Source organism: Grampus griseus (assembly GCF_964374135.1).
Source record: "Grampus griseus genome assembly, chromosome: 4".
In the NCBI taxonomy this organism is placed as follows: Eukaryota; Metazoa; Chordata; class Mammalia; order Artiodactyla; family Delphinidae; genus Grampus; species Grampus griseus.
Window position 1 is genome coordinate 23307234 of NC_138997.1, and position 24684 is coordinate 23331917.

The following is a 24684-nucleotide window of genomic DNA, read 5'->3' on the forward strand; positions in this document are numbered from 1 at the left end:
CTCGAGAACTTGGTTCAGGCAAACCTGTCCCAACCTCTCAGTAAGAGATAGGTGCTCTAGCTATAATGCTAATCAGAACCCTGATATTGATTTTATTTTATTTTTTTTGCGGTACACGGGCCTCTCACTGTTGTGGCCTCTCCCATTGCGGAGCACAGGCTCCGGACGCACAAGCTCAGCGGCCATGGCTCACGGGCCCAGCTGCTCCACGGCATGTGGGATCTTCCCGGACCGGGGCACGAACCCGCATCCCCTGCATTGGCAGGCGGACTCTCAACCACTGTGCCACCAGGGAAGCCCTCCAGCATTTATTAGTTGTAGACTTTTTGAAGATAGTCATTGTGACTGGAGTGAGATGATACCTCACTGCAGTTTTGATTTGCATTTCTCTAATAATTAGTGATGTTGAGCATTTTTTCATATGCCTGTTGGCCATCTGTATGTCTTCTTTGGAGAAGTGTTTTTTTAGATCTTCTGCCTGTTTTTTGATTGGGTTGTTTGTTTGATATTGAGCTGTCATACACATTTTTTTTTTTTTTTTTTTTTTTTGCAGTACGCGGACCTCTCACTGCTGTGGCCTCTCCCGTTGCGGAGCACAGGCTCCGGACACGCAGGCCCAGCGGCCATGGCTCACGGGCCCAGCCGCTCCGCGGCACGTGGGATCTTCCCGGACCGGGGCACGAACCCGCGTCCCCTGCATCGGCAGGCGGACTCACCAGGGAAGCCAGCCCTATCATACAGATTATTTTAAGAAAAAAATAGTTATCTTAATTCTAAGGGGTCAATTTTTGAAAAGAAATTACACAATGAAGAATGCATAGACTTCAGAGTCTACACTTATTCTTAGCCCTTGAGACATGCGAAAATATATTTAGGAACTGAACTTAGTCCTTGGCAATTTCTTTTTTTTTTTTTCCAAGGCTTTGATGGCTAGCCTCTTTTCCCCCCTTTATTTATTTATTTGGCTGCATTGGGTCTTAGTTGCGGCACACGGGATCTTCATTTGAGGCATGGGGGATCTTTTTGTTGTTGTTATTGCAGTGCATGGGCTTCTCTCTAGTTGTTGCGTGCGGGTTTTCTCTCTCTAGTTGAGGCGCACGCGCACTCAGTAGTTGTGGCACGTGTGCTTAGTTGCCCTGCGGCATGTGGGATCTTAGTTCCCTGACCAGGGATCGAAACTGGGTCCCCTGCACTGGAAGGCAGATTCTTTACCACTGGACCACGAGGGAAGTCCCAGCAACTTCTTTTTCTTAGTGGAGCAAAACTGGCCTATCGTACCATTCTGAGATCTTGTCCACAGGGTGGGATATCAACAAACAAACCCATTTAGGAGACCAAACTAACAAAAACCAAACCAACTTTTAATCTCATTCATATTTTCCTTTGTTCTAGAACAATATAATACATAAATTTGCCATCCCCAACTAAAGAACATATACACTCTTCAACCTCTGCTCCATCTGGTTTATTGCTTGACATAGCTCAGTTTCATGGAAGCTCTGTGCTGTATCTATAAATTCACACCAATTTGGGGTCTGTAACAGCAGCCCAGTCTAGTCCTGTCTAGATCTGAACACAGCAACCCAGAGCCACTCAAATCCTGACAGAGGCGTATTTGAGAGATGAAGCGGTCAAACTAATTTGAGACTCGCAATAAAATAGTCTGATCCCGTCCCTGTCTTTATCAACATTTTCTCTTGAAAGTGCCTCTTGTGGAAAGGACAACTGAGGCCTAAAAAAGTAATACTGGGCTTGATGCTTATCGAGTCTGGGGGTGGAAGGGGTTGGTTCTGAGAGGTGAGGAGCCCCCTATTCTTTTCTGGCTCTGAGTTTCAGCTGGGAGTAGAAGCAAACTCCCCGCCAGGTGGGGCTAGGAAGAGAGATCTGGATGCTTACACGTGGGAGCCCCATGGTACCCTGGTACCATCTGTAGACTCATGTACTTTCTGTGAGGGAGGCCTTTGTTGGGCTGCTAAGATGAGTGTCCTTGTGGGGCGGTCCTGGTTGGGCGATCACTTAACCTAGGTCCTCTCCTCAGCTTCCTTATAAGTCTTAGGTCACCTCCTTGGGACATGCTTTTTAAAAAATTTTAATAAACTCATATACAAATAGTTAATCTTCCTGCATTGCTGTGTTGTCCTTGGTGTTGGTGATACCTATGTATTTGAAAAGCCACTCAGAGCCTTTGGAGAAGGAGAAACATCAACAATTCCTTTAACAGACCTTTTAAGTTCGATTTGTCTTTCAACTGTTGAGGGAAAGTACGAGAAGAAGGCAGCTATTGACAAGAGTGGAAAGCAGGAAATGGACTTACCATCATCAGGGTCAGCCAGGATAATCCCCTTGGCGGTGGGGAATTTGGCCCGCAGTTGTCCTCCCATTGGCAGGCTCAGTGAAACGCTGAAGGATCCCTCCTCTTCATAAAGAGAGTCATTGATGATCAGGATCCGGCAGGTGTTCTCAGCCTCATCCTTGTCAAAGCGGAGGATGCTGGTGTGATCTTTTGGATGGGAGATGTAGTCAGAGAAAGACAATGCTGTGGAAGAAACGGTGCCTGTGGCAGGACCTGAGGAAGTAGGAGATGGAACAGAGAAGGTGAGAAGAAATGGAATTCTAAACAGGGTAAGTGTTCCCCACCTGGGTCTTCTTCAAACTCTTTTTAGACAATAGCTATCAGAATTATAAGGCACACATCTCTTACAGTCACAAATATTAGTATCGTTAGTAGAAGACTTTTAGAACAGACCCTGGTATTTTGACATGGTTCATAGTTAGTGGTCTTTAAATAGGGTATATATTGAATACGGTTTGTTTAGATTAGGGGCTAAATAAACTGATGGATCATAGGGTGGTGGGTCTGGTTTAGCTTAATTTGTTCATGTTATAGATTGGAAAACTGAGGTACAGATAAATTATGACCAGAGAATCTATACTATGATTATGGTATAGATTTGCCCCTGCCTCTTGTCCTTCCCATAGTGGCAGAGCTGTAAGCAGCATTTGGTAACCTAACCCTCATGCCCTGACTAGAGTTCTTTGCAACGACACCAAAATACAGCCATGAAATTACTTGTTATTTTACAAGGAGTACAGGATTGATTGGAGGATTTCAGTTTAGAGGCAGTGCATTTAAAATTTTATTATAATAATTTACATAAGATTCCCCAGGGGCTTCCCTGGTGGCGCAGTGGTTAAGAATCCGCCTGCCAATGCAGGGGACACGGGTTTGATCCCTGGTCCAGGAAGATTCCACATGCCGCAGAGCAACCAAGCCCGTGCGCCACAACTACTGAGCCTGTGCTCTAGAGCCCGCGAGCCACAACTACTGAGCCCACATGCCACAACTACTGAAGCCTGCGTGCCTAGAGCCCGTGCTCTGCAACAAGAGGAGCTGCCGCAATGAGAAGCCCGTGCACCGCAACATAGAGTCGCCCCTGCTCGCTGCAACTAGAGAAAGCCTGCGCACAGCAAAGAAGACCAAACACAGCCAAAAATAAAAACAAATAAATAAATAAATTTGTAAAAAAAAACTCCCCAATTTAAATGCACTATTTGATGAGTTTTGACAAATACAATCATGTAACCATTACCATAAGCATAATATAGAACATTTTCATCCACCCACGTGTGTACCCCTTGTAATCCATCTCCTTCCCTGTCTCCCAGCCCTGGAAACCACTCATCCATTTTCTGTCACTATAGATTTATTTGCTTTAATGAGAATTTCATGTACAAGAAATCATGCAGTTTTTTAGTCTTTTGTGTCTGATTTGTTTCATTTAGCACAATGCGTTCAAGATTCATCGACGTATCAGGATTTTATTCCTTTTTATTCCTGAATAGTGTTCCCCATTGTGTGGCTACACCACAATTTGTTTTTCTGTTTACCAGTTGATAGGTTAGGTTTTTCCCAGTTTTTAGCTATGCCGAATAATGCTGCCATGCATATTCAAGTTCAGGTCTTTGAGTCGATATGTAATTTTATTTCTCTTGAGTAAATACTTAGAAGTGAGGTTTCTGGGATCTAGTGCATTGTTTTTAGTGTGGTAAAATAAACATAACCTAAAATTTACCATTTTAACTATTTTTGAATGTACAGTTCAGTAGGGTTGTCTGTTCACATTAGGAAGCAGATCTTCAGGACTTTTCCATCTTGCAAAACTGAAACTCTGTACCCATTAAACAACTCCCCACTTTTTCCTCCCCCCAGTCTCTGGCAACCACCATTTTATTTTCTGTCTCTATGAATCTGTCTATTCTGGGTACTATAGGTAAGTGGAATCATACAGTATTCATCTTTTTGTGACTGGCTTAATTCACTTAGCGTAATGTCCTCAAGTTTCATCTATGTTGTAGCATGTGTCAGAATTCCTTCTTTCTTAAGGCTGAATAATACTTCATTGTATGAACATACCACATTTTTTTTTTTTTTTTGGTCACGCCACACGGTATGTGGGATCTTAGTTCCCCGACCAGGGATAGAACCCATGCCCTCTGCAGTGGAAGCGTGGAGTCTCAACCACTGGACCGCCAGGGAAGTCCCTGCACAAACCACATTTTGTTTATCCATTCAACCAGCCATGGATACTTGTATTGTTTCCCCTCTTGGCTATAATGGAATAATGTTGCTTTGAACATGGGTGTACAAATATCTCTTTGGGACCTTGCTTTCAATTCTTTTGGATATATACCCAGATGTGGGATTGCTGGACCATATGGTAGTTCTATTTTTAATTTTTTGAGGACCCTCTACACTGTTTTCCACAGCGGTTGTACCATCTTATAATCCCACCAACAGTGCAATTCAGTGTATTTTCTTTTGCAGTGTTGAAAACATAGCAACACATAGGTTTAGACCTAAAAGAGTGAAGAGTAGTCATGGTAATTGAAATGATTTAGACAGACCAGGTTTAGGAGACAAAGACTGTATAAAATAACTAAATACACCAAATAAGTAATTTTTGTAAAGCATGAATATTTCCTACCACTCTTCTCCTTAGTAAGAAGCAATGTGAGGGAGTTCCCTGGTGGCCTAGTGGATTCCAGACTTTCACTACTGTGGCCCAGGTTTAATTCCTGGTTGGGCGGCCAAAAAACAAACAAACAAGCAATGGGATATGACAGTGAGATTCTGGGCGGGACACTAATTTCTGCAAGGGTCTCTCTTGCTCATAGCTAAGGTATATGCATATCTGCATGCTGACACCAATATCCACCTTCTTCTTGCTAATATGAATCAACACAAATACAAGTTGACGTCTATTAGTGGGTGCTGTATGCATTAAATATAGCTTGTTAAAAAATGAGCATTGTTTCCAAATTGACTTCAGAGGATTTGCTCTGAAGTTCAGTGACTCACAAAATGTTTCAGGATGATTTTTTGATAGAACAAGTTTTAGAATTATTAGGAAACAACAAATTGACTGCTTTGTAATTCCCGGAACCTAAAAAAGGTTAGAGATGGAGAAATTGATGAGCATAAAACATGTTGACTAGGGCAGAGAGAGAAACTGCTAGAAATAGACGGCTTACAGGGGGATTTTCACTTGGTAGGGAAGCCAGCAAAGTTCTAGTGCCAGCCTGTGCTTTGAAATTTTATTCCTCCATGACTTTCCCTCCCTGTTCAGTCCTGGGAAATCTATGCATGAAAGAGCTCTCTGAGCTCAAATCAGGAAGGAGAGGCAAGCGCTATCAAGTGCTAGCGACAGGCAGTCCCCACGTAAATGAGGAGGTAAGTGGCTAGCAATCTAGAAAGCCCTCAGGAAGAGACGAGAAACTCTGTCAAAGAGATTTTTTATGCTCCAAGATACACACACAAAAAGGAAAAAAGGTTGTAAATTCTTACAGTAGTCTGATTAAGTAATAAGCAATTGTTGGAAAAATTTTTTTTTAAGAGCCTGAGGTTTAAAAAGAATTACACGTTGGAGAATACACTTTTTTATTTCCCCCTAGTCATCTAGAATGCAGGAAGTTGGCATGACAGGTGGTGTTAAGAAAAAAAACAACCCTTGTCAGAAACTATGCATTTAACCCCTCTGAATAAATGGCAAAAGCAGATAAACACTAGACTTGCATAGTAAGTACCTAATACTATCTTTATAAATCTTTATTAAATATCTTTCTCAATATATTTCACCTAATGAATAGTCAAATATTGATTTATCACAGTTCACGAAGCAAAAGTGATTGGTATTTCCCCCTTTCCTGTTGATTATTTTTCAGCTGACTGCTCCACTGATTGAAACAGACATACCTTTAAGTAGGTAGATTTATGGGTTAAATAAAAGACTGAAATATAACTCTTATTGAAAATCCTTTGGCTGTGGAGCTAAAACAGAAAGCAAAACAATACATTTTAGCAAGCTTTTATTAACAATGAGAGTCGATGGGGAAAACAAAGATGGTTTAATTACAGCTCACGTAATCAAAGAATTCAGATTACCTAAATGGCCCATTCCTCCTAGGCGTCTGGAAATTTTACTTCGGGAAACCATTTGATTAAGAACACGGAATACTGGTATTTATTTTAGTTTAAAAAGCTCTATTTTATTGAAAGCAAGTTAAGAATCCCCAAGAGTTAGAAACTTCTGTTCCAAAAACATCAAAAAGAACTTGAGATATAAGCTGAGGTCTCTGGTGATGGTCTGGACAAATCCCTTACTTAATAGTGAAGAGTCTCCAAGGAGTACTGATGGGTGATTTCCAGGCTGCTTTCATAAAGATGCTTTAGCAGCTGGGCCTCAAGCCTTATTAGGGCAATCTACCCAGTAGTTGTGCTATAACATCTTTATGAGGAACAGTAGAGGTAGGTTATGGGGCAGAATGGAATGTTCTTCTGAGTATGGGTTTAATTCTCCAAAATTAAAGCTAGAACCAAAGGATTCATCTCAGACTAACTGAGCATGATGTTGTGTTGGTAAAGGTTTAACAAACAAAACAAAACACACAAAACTACCACAGCCAGTTTCACTATCAATGTGAAGTCACTGAATCCAGTGTTGGAAAGAGATGCACCCACTTGTTTCTCAGGAGCAGTTATTGGCTGGATCCAACAAGCCACTCCATCCATGCTGACAGTGGCATGGATTTTCCCTCACCCATGCCCATCTCAGACATCACTGGGAGTCTGAACATCTCTGAAACTATTTTAAAAATTGTTTCTTTACAGAGGGTATATATGGCTCAGTCTTTGCAGCTTCAGAGTACATTTGCTTTGTAAAAACCATAAATGATGCTTGAAGTCAGAGAGAAAGTTCTATCAAGAAGCTACATTAAAGGGTAATTGAATCACTATATTACGGCATTTGATAACTTTATGAGCTGGCTAGGGTACTTTATCGATGTGGAAATCGAGGCAGGGAACACCCCAGTGTCTTGTCCGGGAGTCAAATTCCCATTTCCTGATAGAGCATTTTAAAAAAAAATTTTATTTATTTACTTTTGGCTGTTTTGGGTCTTCGCTGCTGCACGCGGGCTTTCTCTAGTTGCGGGGAGTGGGGGCTACACTTCGCTGTGGTGCGTGGGCTACTCATTGCAGTGGTTTCCCTTGTTGCAGAGCATGGGCTCTAGGCACGTGGGCCTCAGTAGTTGTGGCATGTGGGCTCAGTAGTTGTGGCTTGTGGGCTCTAGAGCACAGTAGTTGTGGTGCATAGGCTTAGTTGCTCCACGGCATGTGGGATCTTCCCAGACCAGGGCTCGTACCCGTGTCCCCTGCATTGGCAGGCAGGTTCTTAACCACTGAGCCACCAGGAAAGCCCAGATAGAGCATTTTTAACCTCCTCACTTTGTCTTTAGTTATTATATTACATGATTATACATTCTTTTAAGCATACAAATTTCCTTTCATATATAATTTTAATAGGGCAGCAAGACAAGAAATCCCTTTCTTTAAAAGCACAGCATCTAATTCCTGACTGAAGCACACAGAGTCAGAATCCCCAGGCCCAGTTCATTTCATGCCCAGGAGGGTCCATGACTGGGGGGAGATGGGGTAGTGAGTGGAGAGAAGGGGAGAAGGGGACAGGGCTGGAGCAGCATGGGAGCTTCTGTCTAGAGGAGTCTTTGGGACTTCTGTTCCCAGCAACTTGGCTGGCTAGGTATTCTGGGATACTCTCCCACTATAAAATATCTAGAAGAAATAATAATTCTGCCTTTTCTGTGCTCACAGGAAGTAAGGGAAATCATCAAGGGGCAAAACAAAACAAAAACAATACCCTAAATGCCCCAAACTCCAACCCCCCTAGAGCTAGAGAAGATACTTCCACTCAAGCTGTGATTCAGAGTCAGCACTTCAGGGGAGACTGGGCCATGAGTCTGTGGCACCATCAGGGAGCTGAGTCTGAAACTCTGGGATTTGGCCTGGGACACAGGGGATCAGGAGTGTTTCTGGGTCAGCATAGCTCTCGATCCCAGAAGAAGCAATGCAAATCCTCCTTAGAGGAAAACTTCTTCAAGTAAAGCCCCCAGACCTTTCACAGATTCAGATCAAATAAATGTGAGAATATCTTAAATGCACAGAAAAGATAAATCATTAGAAAGACAACTTTTAGACTAAGGGCAGACTTCTTAACAAGACAATGGAAGCTGGAAGACAATGGAATAATAACTTCAAAATGCTGGGAGATAGTAACTGTCAATCTAGAGTTTCAAGACTGAGGGTGATATAAAGACATGTTCTGATATACAAGAGCATGTACCCCCAGCAGACCTACAGTCAAGGAGCTTCTAAATCATCCAAAGAACCCCTCTGAGATGCAAGATATAACTTCTATAACTTACATATATTCCTATAACCAAATAAATAAGCAGATTTTTTTCCTAAAGGAAAGAAAGGAGAAAGTCTTTTGCTGGATGTGCTTGGAAACTGCTTTTCACCTCCTCCTTAACTTGACCCAGAGAAACAGCCAATCAGAGAAGTGGGGTGGCCCATGGCTGTGGTTTACCACACAATCCCTTTTAACTGGATAAAGCTGATTATTTAAAAAACCTCAGCATACTTGACTTGGGGTTGAGCAAAACCACAGGATGACTCAACACTGTTCCTGTTCTCTTGGTTTTAGGTTCTGTGGTTTGCTCTTCATTGGCTGTTTTTCCAATAGGAGCAATTTCCTAACAACAACAAAAAAAGTGACTAATAAGAAGAAAAAGACAGATGACATTTATTTTGAGAATAAGACAGGGTTAAGAAGTATCTAATTTGCACATCCTTTCCCAGCATATCCCTGAGCTTAAACATTTTACTATAGAGCAATAGTTCTCAGCCAGTGAAGGAGAGTTTATTCCTCAGCTCTTCATCCTCTCCCAGACAATGCTTTTTTAATACAACACCTACATGTTATTGTCTGAGAATACTGACGACAGACATTTTGGGACCTTGAGGTCACCATGAAAGCACAGCATAAAACTAGTCACTTCTTTCACCTGCTTATAAGTGTAATACATGTTTATCATCTGTGAATTATTATTAATGTACAGAGCGTGAGTCTCCTTTCCATTCAACTATTTATACATCAGCTTATGCTTATTTTATTCATGAAAATAAGTAACTGGTAAACATTTATTTTAACAAGACCTCCAGAAAGGTTTAAATAACCAAATTGAACTTTTATCCACTGAGATATTTAAGTATCTGTGGGGAGTGGTGACGACAAATACCACGACACTTGAATATGCATAAAAATTGTGTAAGTTCTCGCTGTCTTATAATTCCACAGAGGTATGCAAGAATCGGATGTGGCTGTGTGTGTCCTGGCTTCATGCTCCAGGGAAGGACCCTCAACCTGTGTACTCTCTCTCTTTTATTTTTACTGCAAGCCTGAGAACCGTCTTTTGTGTGAGGAATCAAAGGTTCAAACCCAGGTGTCAAGCACTCTGAACTGTGTGTCAGCTATGCGGGAAGTTTTCTGGGAACACCAGCTCTCTTGAACCTGAAGACCTTATGTGGAGGCCAATTTGGGTGTAGCTTCTCCCACTTGAGGTGGAGGCATCCCCATATCCCAGCTGGCTCACAGCCAGACACTCTGAGTTTTCTGGTTCCCTCTACTTGTCATCCCAAGGGTAGCTCTTTCCAGAGGCAGAGGGATGGTCCCTTCCATTTTAGCAATTATACATAATCTTCCAAATTGGGCTGTTTACTACTTCATTTCTCCCATTCACAGAATCGTTGTCTTCCAGACACTCTGCTCGTGGACATAGAATATGCCACTGGTACCGGAAGCAGCCCAGCTGGGATCACAGAGCAGAGGATGAGGGCAATTTCTCCATCAGTTGCTCTGCCCACCTGCGGCTACTGCCCCGCTTGCCCAGGCCTTCGTTCCTTGTAAGACTCCAACGGGAGCCCTGTGTGGACTTGGAAGAGAGAGCTGGCGCATCCTCCCAGGGATCAACTGGCAAAGAAGACCTCAAGGACTACTTCACCTTGTTATTTCTTCTTGTTGCTTTTCCTGCATGAGGTAACACCAGGGTAAAACTTAAGAGTTGAAGTTAGATGTAGCTGGAAGTATCTGGTGCCTTCAAGAGGGGAGCTGTACTTAAAGAACAGGCTATAGGGCTGCTCAACCCTAAACATATAGCCAAACACACACATGAAGATCTTAAAGATGTTCTACAAGGCCTGTCCTTAAAGTTGGTTTTGAGTAACTCAAAATAAATTGGTGGCTTACTGCCAAATCCCTAGTCGTCTGGGGCAGAGGAGAATCTATTCTTATTCCTCTTCTCAGTCTTGGCACTACTGATATTTTGGATAGATAATTCTTTATTGTGGAGGTTACACTGTGCATTGTCAGATGTTTAGCAAGTGTGAGCATAGATTTTGACAGATGAGGTATATGTAAGGGGAGTGGTCAGATCATGTGTAAAAATAGAACTCTGACCCACAATCTGCAGTAACTCGTGTAGGAAGTCAAACCACAACCTCTGTTAACAATCCACTCCAAATGGTCAGAACTTAGTAACTCCCGGCTGCTCTGATTTTTGCCCTCACTTCCAATTTAGGAGCAACCAAAGAAATCCAGATATGCTCCCCTAATCAATTACAAAGGTGCCTCCAGCTTCCCCAAGCCAACAGCCCCCAGTCAGGGCATATCTTGAAGCCTTCTCTCTCTCTCTCTCTCTCTTTTTAACATCTTTATTGGAGTATAATTGCTTTACAATGGTGTGTTAGTTTCTGTATTATAACAAAGTGAATCAGCTAAGCATATACATATATCCCCATATCTCTTCCCTCTTGCGTCTCCCTCCCTCCCACCCTCCCTATCCCACCCCTCTAGGTGGTCACAAAGCACCGAGCTGATCTCCCTGTGCTATGCGGCTGCTTCCCACTAGCTATCGGTTTTACACTTGGTGGTGTATATATGTCCAAGCCTTCTCTCTTTATCACTGTAAAGCTTCCCACTCCTCTGCTTGACTTTGAGCCTCCGCCAGATGCAAGTGATGGTGGCTGGTCCTCTTGCTATAGTGAGCTCCCAGTAAATTAGCCTGTGACATAATACACTTTTGGTCTTTGTCCCTGTTTCCTGTCACCCAGCTCCTAAATCCCTTGGAGTCTTTGAAGCGATGTGGTTTTTTTTGTGTGCTAATGAGATGACTGGTGTCTGGGGCTCCCAGAGGCTCTGGATGGGGACTGGTTGCCAGGGAAACCAACCAGGTGATCAGAAGGTTGGAAATTTTGGTCCCACTCCCTAACCTCCAGGGAAGGGAGAGGGGTTAGAGGTCGAGTTAGTCACCAATGGCCAATTATTTCATCAATCATGCCTACATAATGAAGCCTCCATAAAATAATCCTAGCCAAAGGAGTTCAGAGAGCTTCCAGGTTGCTGGGAGGGTGACTCGCTCAGAGCGAGCATGGAAGTTCTGTGTCCTTTCCCACATACTTTAGCCTATGCATTTCTTCCCTCTGGCTCTTCCTGATTTGTATCCTTTCTAGTAATCTGTAACCTAGTAAGTAACCTGTTTTCCCGAGTTATGTTAGCTGTTCTAGAAAAGTATCAAACCCAAAGAATGGGTGGTGGGAACCTCTGATTTATAACCTGTCGGTCAGAAGCACAGGTGACCACCTGGACTTGGCGATTGGCATTGGATGTGGAGGCCGTCTTGTGGGACTGAGCCCTTCCCTGCCCTCCCCAAGCACTTGGCTCACCACCCGGCCACTCCCAGCATCACCACAGTCCTCTACTAAGGACCCTATTCCTGGATATCAGTACGCACAAAGCCTCATACCTTGATGTGTAGAGCAAATGACCGTTGAGTTCCTGGCTTGTATCTCCAGACTGTCTTACAGCGATCAAAAGCTCCCCAATGTCCTCCTCTGTTTTGTATTCTGCCTCTGGAATATAAACTGCTGATTCTAGAAAAGATGACAGAAGACATTTTAGCAAGACTTAAGTTTGATTGGTGATATTTTAACCTGAGTGGAAATATACATAATCTTTGACCCTTATATATTCCAACATGATTAACTGCATGAAATACAGTAAGAATAGGAAATATATATCATTAAGTGGAGCTGGAGGGGCAGTGAAATTGAGTTTAGCAGACCCCTTCTGAAAGCTTAGAAAGGTTATCTAGCACTAAAATGGAAAGAATTAGCACAGCACTTTTGTGTCTTTTTTTTTTTTTGAGGTCACATTTTAGGTCTTCTCAATAAAGACCTCAGATTTCTGCCCTTGCTTTACTTTTAGTGTGTGTGTGTTTTTTTTAATGCTTTTAACAATCAGGTAATATAATTCATTAATGCATAAAATCTTTTCCAGCTTCATTCAACAAACATTTGATTCATTTATTGAGCAGATATCATGTGTAAGACACAAGGCTGGACACTTAATATGCTAAGAAAAAGAAGCTACTCATCCTGCCTTTAACTCTTAAAATAATATTTCCACTGAAATTTCCTGAGCTGGGTATGTGGGTACGTGTGTGTGCACTTCTGTTATATTATTGTAATCTGCCATGCAGTTTGGGGCATTAAAAATATACACATACGCATCATCAGAACAGTCAATGAAATACGAGTATGAATACTGGTCATCTCTTGTTGATGGAATTATGTGTACTATTTTTTGGGGGGCGGGGCTTTTCATTAGGCATGCATTGTGTAGTTAAAATACATGTGTTTGTTTAAAAATATAAAATTTTGAAGTGGGTTGTTCCTACTCACAGAATCAAGTGGAGAACTGAAGTAATTCTCTGGATTAAACCACATTTAATAGACTCAGATCTCTCCTCTGTATCATATATATATACACGCACAAAATTTCTTCCTCTCAGTAATGGAAGCAAGAGGAAAAATATTGGAGTAGACCATCCTTTCTTCTTTTGGAACTATTACTAAGAGTTTACCCAGAACTCAATGTTGAATTATCTAGCTGATCATTTGTTAATTTTTTTCTTCTTTATTTTCCTGCCTAAATTGATCTCAGCAGATACTGGTATCAGTCTTTGGAAAACACTGGTCCCGAGTTACAGAGGAGAAAGACCAGTGATAATTTTAATTCTGCCATTTTATCCCCCTCTGGTAGTCTACTGTCTGGACATCAATTGATTCAAAAAGTTGTCATCATGGAGGAAGTTAAAAGTGAATTACAGTTATTAATGTCATGTGAAAAACCTGATACGTTACGACTGAGTTATTCAGTAACATTCTCTATTTTCCCATTCTGGGTAGCCTGTTCATATCCATCTAGGAATCCAAATCCCATTTTATTCTTCAAGAGTCAGCTCAAATCCTGCCTCCTCCAAAAAGCTTAATTGTTTGGAATGATGGTGATCTTTCCACTTTCTCAGCTCAGAACTCTGTTTTGGCCATGTACCCTCACATTTGGCTTTCCTAATTGATTCATGTGTTTTAGTGTTGCTATCTACAAAACGGATCAGATTACCTCATTCATTGGGTGGTGAGGGCAGTGTTTTCTATTTTTGTCTGCCGGAGTGCAAAGCATGTAGAACAGTATTTCTCAAATTGTGTTTCAAGAAAACTAGAACTCAAAGGTTTTTTTTCTTTTTTTTATTGAAATATAGTTGATTTACAATATTGTGTTAGTTTAAACAGGTTTCTTTATAGGAGAATTTCTCAGGAGCCTTAATAAGCTAATGTGAATTATGATGCTTCAAAGGAAGGGAGATATTTGAAGTTTCCTAGACTTACTTGGTCCATGGAAAGCTTACTGACCCTGTTGTATTAATTCTATTTTATTTTCTGTTATGCAGTTTGGGACCTGCTGATACAGGAGATTCTTCATAGATTCTTGTGGCATTTAACTAAGACTTCTTTCCTGATAGTTAAGTCATGCACTTCTAGGGGATCCCTGAAGTATTTCAACTCTCATGATAGTCGATGTGTCTAATTAACATTCAAATATGAATACTAAAATCTTCTTTTAGGGACTATTCTACTTTCACAAAAAGGGGCAACAAACAGCACGATCACTCGCTAATTTTTTTCCTTTTTAATGTCTCTGGGGAGATATTTGCTGAATGAATGAACCAATAAATGAACAGAATGAACCGATGAATTCAAGTCTGTGATGCACAGGTGTAACAGAACTTTGTGGAACACATGCTAAAAACGAATCAGTTGGCTGGTTCCCAATGGCCACATCTAGGGCGAGGGATATATGAGGTCTCCACCTGAACCGGTGGGGAGCTCCCAGAAAATTGTGAGAAGATGTGGCCTGGAATGGGTCCTGAGGATTAGCCATTTGGGGGCGAAGCCGCGCCATATTTAGTGTGCAGAGAACTAAGAGTGAGGACTTGGGCATTTGTTAAAGGAAAGTTGGCAAACCTATATCCCTTTTCAAAAATCCTAAGAACAAAGGAAAAATTACTGCCTTGGACTGATTTACTTAACTTTAAACTCTAAATGGGACTGAACGTGTCCAGTGGCTTATGGAGCTTGAGGGGGGTATAAATGCCTGAAATGGACCCAGAACTATTCACAGTGCCTCATCGTGAGGAAATGTGCTACTCTGAATTGTGGCTTGATGTGTACAGCTCCAGCTGCATGTCTACAGATTATAAATATAATGGGTTTTTTTAAAAATAGAGTTGTACATTCAGGGAAAAGTAAGTAACTTGAGATAGAAGAATTAGAAAATTGGGTAAGAGAAAAAGTCAAATTGCATATCAGACAGATTCTCCATTTTCTTCCCCTAGCTGTTTCCCTTTGATCTTGGAGCTGTAGGTAGCAATCTAAAAAATGTGCTTTGTTAGTTGAAATATGCCACATTCCCTTCCTGCACAGGAATATTTATTATTCCACTCCCATTTCTTTTGTGTAATTCACTTCTCTTCTGTGATTCCTTGGCCTGCCTGGTTGTCTGCCTTCAGTGGGTGCAAACGCCCATGTCCCGGGGCTGTGGAGGAGAGCTGTCTCCTCTTGGAGTCTCCGACCCCAAAAGGTCATGTCCATTCTCTTTTTGGGAAATAATAGGCTGTTTTGTGTAGGCTCACATCAGGTTCTTCAGAAAGGCGGGAACCCAGAGCAAACAGATAAGCTATCTGCAGTCATTTCTCTCCGTGTGCTCTCCTCAGCTACAGCAAGCTTCCTCCCATGCTTCTAAATCCCCTTCTGCAGTCTTTGGAAATGTGAGAGCAGGTGGTGGAGGGAGAAGCCTTTGTGCTCACCTGGTGGGCAGGTGAGGGCAGCAGGGGGCGGCAGGTTTAATGTGTTTTATTTTTTATTTTTATTATTTTTTAAATTTATTTTATTTATTTTTGGCTGTGTTGGGTCTTCATTGCTGCACGCGGGCTTCCTCTAGTTGTGGTGAGCAGGGGTTATTCTTTGTTGTGGTGCACAGGCTTCTCACTGCGGTGGCTTCTCTTGTTGCGGAGCACGGGCTCTAGGTGCACAGGCTTCAGTAGTTGTGGCACGTGGGCTCAGTAGTTGGAACTCGCGGGCTCTAGAGCGCACGCTCAGTAGTTGTGGCGCACGGGCTTAGTTGCTCTGCGGCATGTGGGTCTTCCCAGACCAGGCATCGAATCTGTGTCCCCTGCATTGGCAGGTTTCTTAACCACTGCGCACCAGGGAAGCCCTAATGTGTTTTAAGAAGAAGTGTTTGGTATATTCTTTTGGGAGATGTCTCCAAACTGTCTTGATGATATATTTGGCTCTCCATTTCGAAGGCTATAAACCCAACATGTTACTGCTATGGATAACAATACAAGTTTTCTGTGTCCTTTCCCTCCTTCTTAGAGTTTTTCAATATAAACTCAGTGGAAGCGGTGTGAAAAAATACAGACCACAAGCTTTTATTAGATTCTTCTGTAAGTCTCAGTAGGGGCACCACTGGCTGCTTTTGACACAAAATAAAATTACCCAAGAAACTCTTAAAGCAAGACTTTAGAGAACAATAATAATTTTAAAAAGATTCTATATGTTGATTACTTGATTACACAAATCTATACATGTGATAAAACGACACAGAACTATGCAAACCCAGTATACCAGTGTCAGTTTCCTAGTTTCAACCAGCAGGAAAGTAGAAATACACTTAATGGCCATTTGCGAATGGCCATTTCTGTTTGGGACTTAGGGCTCCATATGGGTTAACTGGAAGGGAGAAAACATTATGCCTTCTTCCTTCTCTAGAGTGTATAGGATTCAAGCAAGATGTGAAACATATTCTTCCTTCCAGAGAACGTAATGTAATGTAATGTAATATAGCAACTTCCTATTTGGAAATCAGAATAATCATTCTCATTTCTGGATACAATCTAGATAGATCCAGACAAAGTGATGGGGTAATTTCATGTATTTAACGGAAGAATCTTTTAATCTAATTTTTAAAAATCTCACTCTATTTTCTTTGCTCTCGCCATTGGAGGTGGAGACTATATTCGATTACTATGCTTTAGGGCCAGGGATGCTAGGGGTCTCTGTTCCCTAAGCAATCTAGCAATTTAAATAAATTGCCCATGACAGAGTCTTGATTTTTCATTAGGGAGAAGACCAGAAGCAGTGAATTCCAGCTCCACACACCAGACTAATGGGGGTGTTCAGGCAGCAAGAGGGGTCGTGGCCCTCAGTATCCCGGAGAGCCAGTCAGTGCCTGACTCGGTAAGTACCACACCCAGGTTCATCCTCTGTGCTTAGTATCACTTATTTCATATTCATGCTTCTGATTACTGACCCTGTGAAACAACTTATGCTCACTTCTACAATATTTATTTGGTTATATCTTAATATAACTTTTCTTTCAGAGATTCTTCCCTCTGTGTTGAGATTGTAATAAGGATCAAATGTGATAAGGGATGTGGAAGTTTTGGCAAAGTTTGAATTTCCCTAAAGCCAAGTTTGCAGGGATCTGAGTGGGAAGAGAGCCTTCTCCACCGGCAGACGTCACGGAGGGAGTGGGATCTCGGCAGGAAGCTGGCCAGCTGAGCAAGTCCCTCTATAGATCAAACCACAGGAAATGACTGTTTTCTTCAGATCAAAAATGTCAGCAATTTTGTGTAGTTCAACTTGGTACGTAGAGATGAGGCAGGATGCAGTGGGAAGAGAACCGGACTCAGGGTGAGGAGACCTGGGCTACGGTCTTAGGGGCACCACTAACTAGAGGTGTAGCCCTTAAGGAAATACTTCCTTCTCAGGACCTCATTTCTTCTTCTCTCAAATGAGGGAGCAGAATTAGAACCTTTCTGAGTTCCTTTGCAGGTTGAACATTTCATGATTCACAGCCATAGAGAAAACATATTAACTTATTATGTCCCAGTTTGGACAAACGATAATATTACTTCGTCTAAGTTGGTGTAACTTGACAAATTAAATGTGAGCGGTAAGGGCTGATTGCTTGTGGCTTTTCATCATGGAGTCCCTAGCACGTAGCACAGTTCCCGGAGATTAATTAGGACTCATTAAGTACCTGTTGAATATGACTAAATCCCTCCTGGATAAAAACTGACCTAAATATAGATTTAAAGAATAGACTGAGCACTGCTAATAATTTAACCTATTTACAAGCTGTAAATGTATTACTTCTATTACCTCACTTCATAAGAATATAGACGATGGTTTAAAAAATCTAGTAATATCATAATATAAAGCTGTAGTTATAGTCTAGTTAGAGCCAGGACCTGCATGCCAGGCTTTTATATTCTTAGCTTAGAGCTTGTTCTTCTACAAAATACTATGCGTACAGAGTGTGAAACAACCTTTAAGTTTGAGGGTCTTGTTCTAGAGAAATCTTTTTAAAAATGATAAAAACAATGCTTTGCATTTCCAGAGTACCTATTATTTAACCTTTTCCCCATGGTCCTGCATTCTTCTCATGTTCTAGAAATTGATACCGTAACACTTGTCATGTAAGTTTGTGCTTGATTGGCATTAGAAATGAGATCGTATAAGAAAGGGAGGAAGGAAGGGAGGAAAGAAAGAGAGGAAAAGGCCCATTTCCTGAAAAGCCCTAATGCACTGTATGCCTTAGGAAGACATGATCCCTTACCAAACCAAGCCCCTGCAGTTCCATATAGATATCCAACAACAGGACAGAGTCCCCAATGTGGCTATGCTAATGTCAGTGACAAGTGACTCTGAAATAGTGGGCATAATACCTAGATCACCTATCCTCCTAAGAAGAAAGAGATCCGTGTCACATCCCACCCCAGCTCATGTACGTAGTACAAAGGATGTATAAGACAGTTCCAAGAGCAATTTGATTCGTAAACATTAGGAAAGGAGGAGCCACGTGAAGGTCCACATGAAGGAAAAGGGGATCAAAAGGAAGCCTTGTGGAGGCATAAAAATAAAGTTCTACTGATGACAGGCCAGATTTTAGAGCCAAGTGTATCGACATGCTATTTTAAGTGGGTTTGGCCAAACCTTGGAACCATCCAACAAACCTCTAAACAAATGGAGGATGACCTCTGGTTGAGAGCTCTTCCTGAGGTTTGACAAAACAATAATTAGGGAGGAAAGGTTGGGAGTTAAAGTAAACCACAGCCCAGCTCTGTAGTAATCATCTCCATTGTTAGTCAGCGCTTTACAAAAACGGTCAAGCCAGGGAGCCCAACAGATGTCATTAGCCTGGTGCTTGGCAAGCACTTATCAGGCGAAGAATATAAGCTGAGCTTTTCTTTTCAAGGGAAGCATTCCATGTGTCAGCAATTCCTTTCTGCCAGACCACAAATCAACAGTTGCTAGATAAATGAAAAGCTTCCACTCAACTTACAAACTCTTGGGTAGAATATTCATTTTCTAGAAAGTAAAATGCCTTTTTTTAATAGCACAAGCTATAAATGGTCCCAGGGGGTTCCACTAAAGCGATCAAATGTCAAATTCATAAATCTTATGGACCCTTAAGGAAAATGGAAATTGAATTATGCTATAGATTGGCAAGAATTAAAAAATGGCAGAATAGGTCTTAGCTCATAGGTCCCTGAGAGTCTGGACTGAACCCCAGATACTGCCTGTATTAATGGTAAAGAAAAATTCAGTTTGAAAATCACTTAGGATATATTTTATTAAAATGAAAATTATTTTGATGACTGTGGATTACATGGATTATTTTGCGAATTATGTTGCTGCATACTTTGACATGGGATACTATTATATAATGATCAGTGGACTTTTAAAGTGGAAAGAAATGTTGTAACTGGGGCCAAACACACACAGAATAGCCTATGCTTCCTGACTTTCTGTGTCTTTCCTTCTCTCTTATTCCCTTCCGTGTGTGTGTGTGTGTGTGTGTGTGTGTGTGGTGTGTTTCCTTTGCCAAAGCCCCTTGTCCTCTGTTTCTTTTATCTTTCCCTCCTCCCAAGTATCTGCCTCTCCTTCTGTATTTTTATTTCTTTGTGTAAACAAGAGCTCTTTCCAGCTTCTAGAAGACTGGTTAGTATTTTTGTATACACTCTCTTTTTAAAGTTTAAACACACAAGAAATGATTATTTAATAAGCAGCATCTACAAAGAGGTTTCTTAATTTATTCTTTGCCTTTAGCCTTCCGTTGGAATTAAACCTAGTAGTTCCCTTGAAGTTTGTGATAAAATCTCAAGGTAAATCTCCTACATCTTTCACTGAACAAAGGAACAAAAATGGGTATGATCTCCGAAGTCATTTCTAGTCTTTAGGTCTGTGATTCTAAGTGAGTATTATCATAATAACAACAATAATAGTTTCTATAATTTTGCTCTTTTTTAAATAAAAAAATGAAAGCTCAATCTGAAAAGCATGTAATTTCTTTTAAAAAGTGTTTCTTGGTATCTGTAAGGAAAAGAAACATTTCCCCACTAAAAGCATATGAACTGTACGGTCCAAGATATAGAACAAAAATATGACTGCCCCTTAAGCCAAGGTCCTGCGTTTGCCCAGCATGGAGTTTCCACAGTTATAGTAGAGTAGTTCTATAGTTCTATAGAGTAGGTGGCTTTGGGGTTTCTCCAGGCAGGCACAGGCAGAAGACATGAATCAAGAATTAAAATATGCCATTTCTGTCATGACTACCCTTTCTACAATTATTATTTTCATAATTTCCCAGAGACTAGCCCTCACTCTACATATCAATAATGGGTGACATGACAAACTGGGAATAAGTATCACCGGGGAAAAGAGGAGAAGTACTTCTTGAGACATATGACGCTGTTTTCTCAAGCACCCTCTGTGCATGAGATTCCGGAAGGGCCTGACGGTGAATCTGTAGTCTGCCTCAAGAGGAGGGAAACTCAGCGCTTTGGGAGGATGGTGAGATGACCAGTGAAAACACTGGGCTTTTGCTGGGGTGAGTGAAGAGCTCAGTGGTCTCTGGAACTGTTTATCAGCTCTTCTAAACGCCCCTAGTAGTGAAACCTGAGAAAAAGAGACACTCAAGCTAGCTATATGTTAGGTGTTGTTAATTTCTCTAATCAGGGATTCACATCCCAGGGATTGTCACGTGTCCTTTAATCAGAACAGCTCCATTTTAGAAGCAGATCCATCTGAGATACATGTGTACTTCATTATTTCATTTGTCGTTATTTCTGGTCATATATTGCACAATTCAATTTTTGATAAGGGATTCACTGCTGAAATTAGTGGCTTGTCAATTAGCATAATGAATGACAGGAATAAAATCTCATTGGTGAAATCAATGAAAATAAAGATAAGAAAATTTGCTATAACATTATAGATACACTCTCCACATTAACTGAATAGGTTATGCATCTAGCAGGTCCTATAGCCTGTGCAGTTGAGAAGCGTGCTTAGGACTTTATTCTTAAAGAATTCTTTGTCCATTTGTTGGCAGGATTTTCACTGGTTGAGGATGATTATAAGCTATCTCTAAGGTATAGGATTCCACATTTAGAATATTATTGTACCTGCCTCAAGTAAACTACTCATGCAAGATCAGGTCAGTGCCTGAAAAAAAAAGAGATGGGACGTTATCAAATTGATAGAAGGGGTTATGTAAACTATTTTCTTTCTTCATCTAAAGAATTCAATAAATGTTGGTATGTGGTTAAAAAAAAAAAAAAAAAAAGACACTGATTTACCCTGATGTCTTTTCATCAAGTGAGGGTACTTCTAATTGCTTCAGGAATGGCTAAAACTTTTTGACAGAAATGTCACTGTGATAGTTAATTTTGTGTAAACTTGGCAAGGCTATGATGCCCAGTTGTTTTGTCAAACACTTGTCTAGATGTTGCTGTGGTTCTGTAGATGTGATGAAGACATCAGTTGACTTTTTCTTTTTTTCAGTTTCATTTATTTAGGGACCTCCCTGGCAGTCCAGTGGTTAAAACTCCACGCTTCCACTGCCGGGGGCATGGGTTTGATCCCCAGTCGGGGAACTAAGATCCCGTATGCCACATGGCCAAAAAAAAAAAAAAAATTATTTATTTACTTACTGAAGTATATTTGATTTATAATGTTTCAGGTGTACAGCATATATATATATATACACACACACACACACACACACACACATATATATATACTTTTCAGATTCTTTTCCATTATAGGTTATTACAAGATATTGAATATAGTTCCCTCTGCTATACAGTAGGTCCTTGTTGTATATCTATTTTATATATAGTAGTGTGTATCTGTTAATCCCCAATTCCTAATTTATCCCTCCCCGCTTCCCCTTTGGTAACCATAAGTTTGTTCTCTATGTCTGTGAGTTTGTTTCTGTTCTATAAATAAGTTTATTTGTATCATTTTTAAAGATTCTACATATAAGTGATATCATATGGTGTTTCTCTCTCTATGTCTACTTACTTCACTTACTATGATAATCTCTAGGTCTGTCCATGTTGCTGCAAATGGCATTATTTCATTCTCTTTTATGGCTGGGTAATATTCTATTGTATATATGTACCACATCTGCTTTATCCATTCATCTGTCGACGGACAGTTAGGTTGCTTCCATGTCTTGGCCATTGTAAATAGTGCTGCTATTCAGTTGACTTTAGGTAACGCATAATGTGGGTGGATTTCATCTCATCAGTTGAAGGCCAAAAGAGCGCAGACTGAGGTTTCCCCAGGAAGAAGCAATTCTACCTCAAGGCTGTAACACAGAAACTCTGCCTGAGTTTCCTGCCTGCTGGCCTGCCCTACAAATTTCAGATTCACCAGTCCCACAACTGTGTGAGTCAAAAAATTTCTGTCTCTCTCTGTCTCCCTCTGTCTCTCTCTCTCACACACACACACACCCCTCCCACTGTTCTGTTTCTCTGGAGACACTTGACTGATACAGTCAGCACGATACACCCCTCCACCTCCTTTTGCTCTGATATGTTAAACGTCTCTGAAACTTTCCTAGATGTAGGCACCTCCCAACACGTCCTGCCCTAGTTACCTTTCATCGTATTTACATGTTCAGACCCTGTCTTCCTGTTTCATTTGCTTGTTTTAATCCAGTCAGAAGTATTTAGCACATAGACTTTGCAGAGAAACTCTCTGTAGGGAGAAGTCTTCTCCTTCCCCAGTGAGAGAGAGAAAACACTTTAATGCTACTGAATTTGCCAGAGAACTATCAGGATGCTTTAAACCCAGATTAATCATAAAACATAATGGATGGAAAAGAAAGATAAATCTGTGTTTCTAAAACCTACGGAACATTTAGAATTGCTTGAAAATGCTAGGAAAGATTAGAAATATGATACAAAGGCTTAAGAGTGTTTTTATATAAAATATACCTAATATTCATTCAAAGATCCTACAGATCCTCCTCTCCGTGAACCTCGCTGAATTTCTTCACTAGTATTTATTTCCTTTCCCGGCAAGTCTATCAACTCAGTGCTCTCTTTTTTTTTTTAATCACTGCAGTGGTCTAAGCATTTCTTTTAATAATATTTGTATGTTTCTATATCACTCACTATTTAAACAGGAGCTAATCCTATCTGGTTTTTGCCAGAGCACAGATAAGTAAGTCCACACTGTTAAACCAGGACTTAAGAAACAACAGATTCCTTGAGTGGTTTTAAAAACACATCCCATTTTCCTGTTTTAAACTGTTGCTAGTTTTGCTCTAATTGTCATAGACTCTACAAGCAAATAGTTAATGTTCATCTATTAGATGGTTTCTGTAATTATTGTTTTGCTAACTCTCTTCAAGCATTTGGCTTGCTGTACATGAATCGAGCAAGGTACAGACTTTTGGTTTCCTATGAATTCAATAAAAGCTCAGAGGATGGGCGGAGATACATGACAAAAGACCAACATCCTAATTCTCAAATACTCAGTGACTTCAGATAAGACAGTCCAGAGTTTCACCAGTAAGCAACCCCAATGTCCTTGATGCAGACATGGAAACGCAGAGGCACAGAACGGAATGCTGCGGCGGCGGGGGGGGGGGGGGGGGGGGGGGATGGGGGGGAGTGGAAGGGGTAGGGGGTGGTTAGGATTCATTTGCTACCAGAGTGTAATTTGGCTTTCATTTCAGTGGTTATTGATTAGTAAAGTGGTCAAATAAACTGTTATAAATCTGTTTACTTTATTACCGAGTTGATCAGACCCTTGACAGGATCTAGCTTCTACATTAATTGGAACTGTGTCTACCCAAGGAGAACATCAGAAAATATTTTGACCTGTGAGAAAGCAGTTTCTCTCTATACCTCTTAGAGGATGAAGGGGGAGAGAGAGGTAAAGATGACACAGGTTGCTTTTATACAGAAGAATCAGTTGAATGCTGAATGAAATTGTGTACTTTAATTTAATAGTATGAATATTTTCATTTCAATGGACCAGTTCTTGGAGCTACGTTTTTTCTTTTTTTAGTCTCTGAGAAACAAACAATTTAAATTTTTTCCATGTTTTATATTTCTGTGTAAGTCTCCAGCTGTGTATAGCATCTCACCATTTTGTGCTTAATTTTAAATGTTGCCAATTTCCTCCCTGTTTATTTGGTTTTTCTCATGTGCCCTAAAGACATAATTTTAAAAATAACTAAGCTATTCATTCAAATGTGCTTTTTTTCTGCCTTTAGAAGAAAATAATAAAACATAAGAGTTCTAAAGGCCATAATGAACAGAAAATGAAGCTGGCAGATGAAATGGAATATAGAAATAAAGCCCATTCAGTCCCTTTGGATCTTGTGAGTTGGAAAGATTGAGGTAAAGACCATGCATGCTTGTTATGATTCTGATACCAATTCCAGTGTATGTTTTTCCCAGCACCACCAAGCAATCCTTCGACCCTAGCTAGGTGTCCAACCATTCGACTCAGTTCTGACACTATCTACCGGGAAATAGCATCAGATCCCTCAGGTTGTTAGTGAA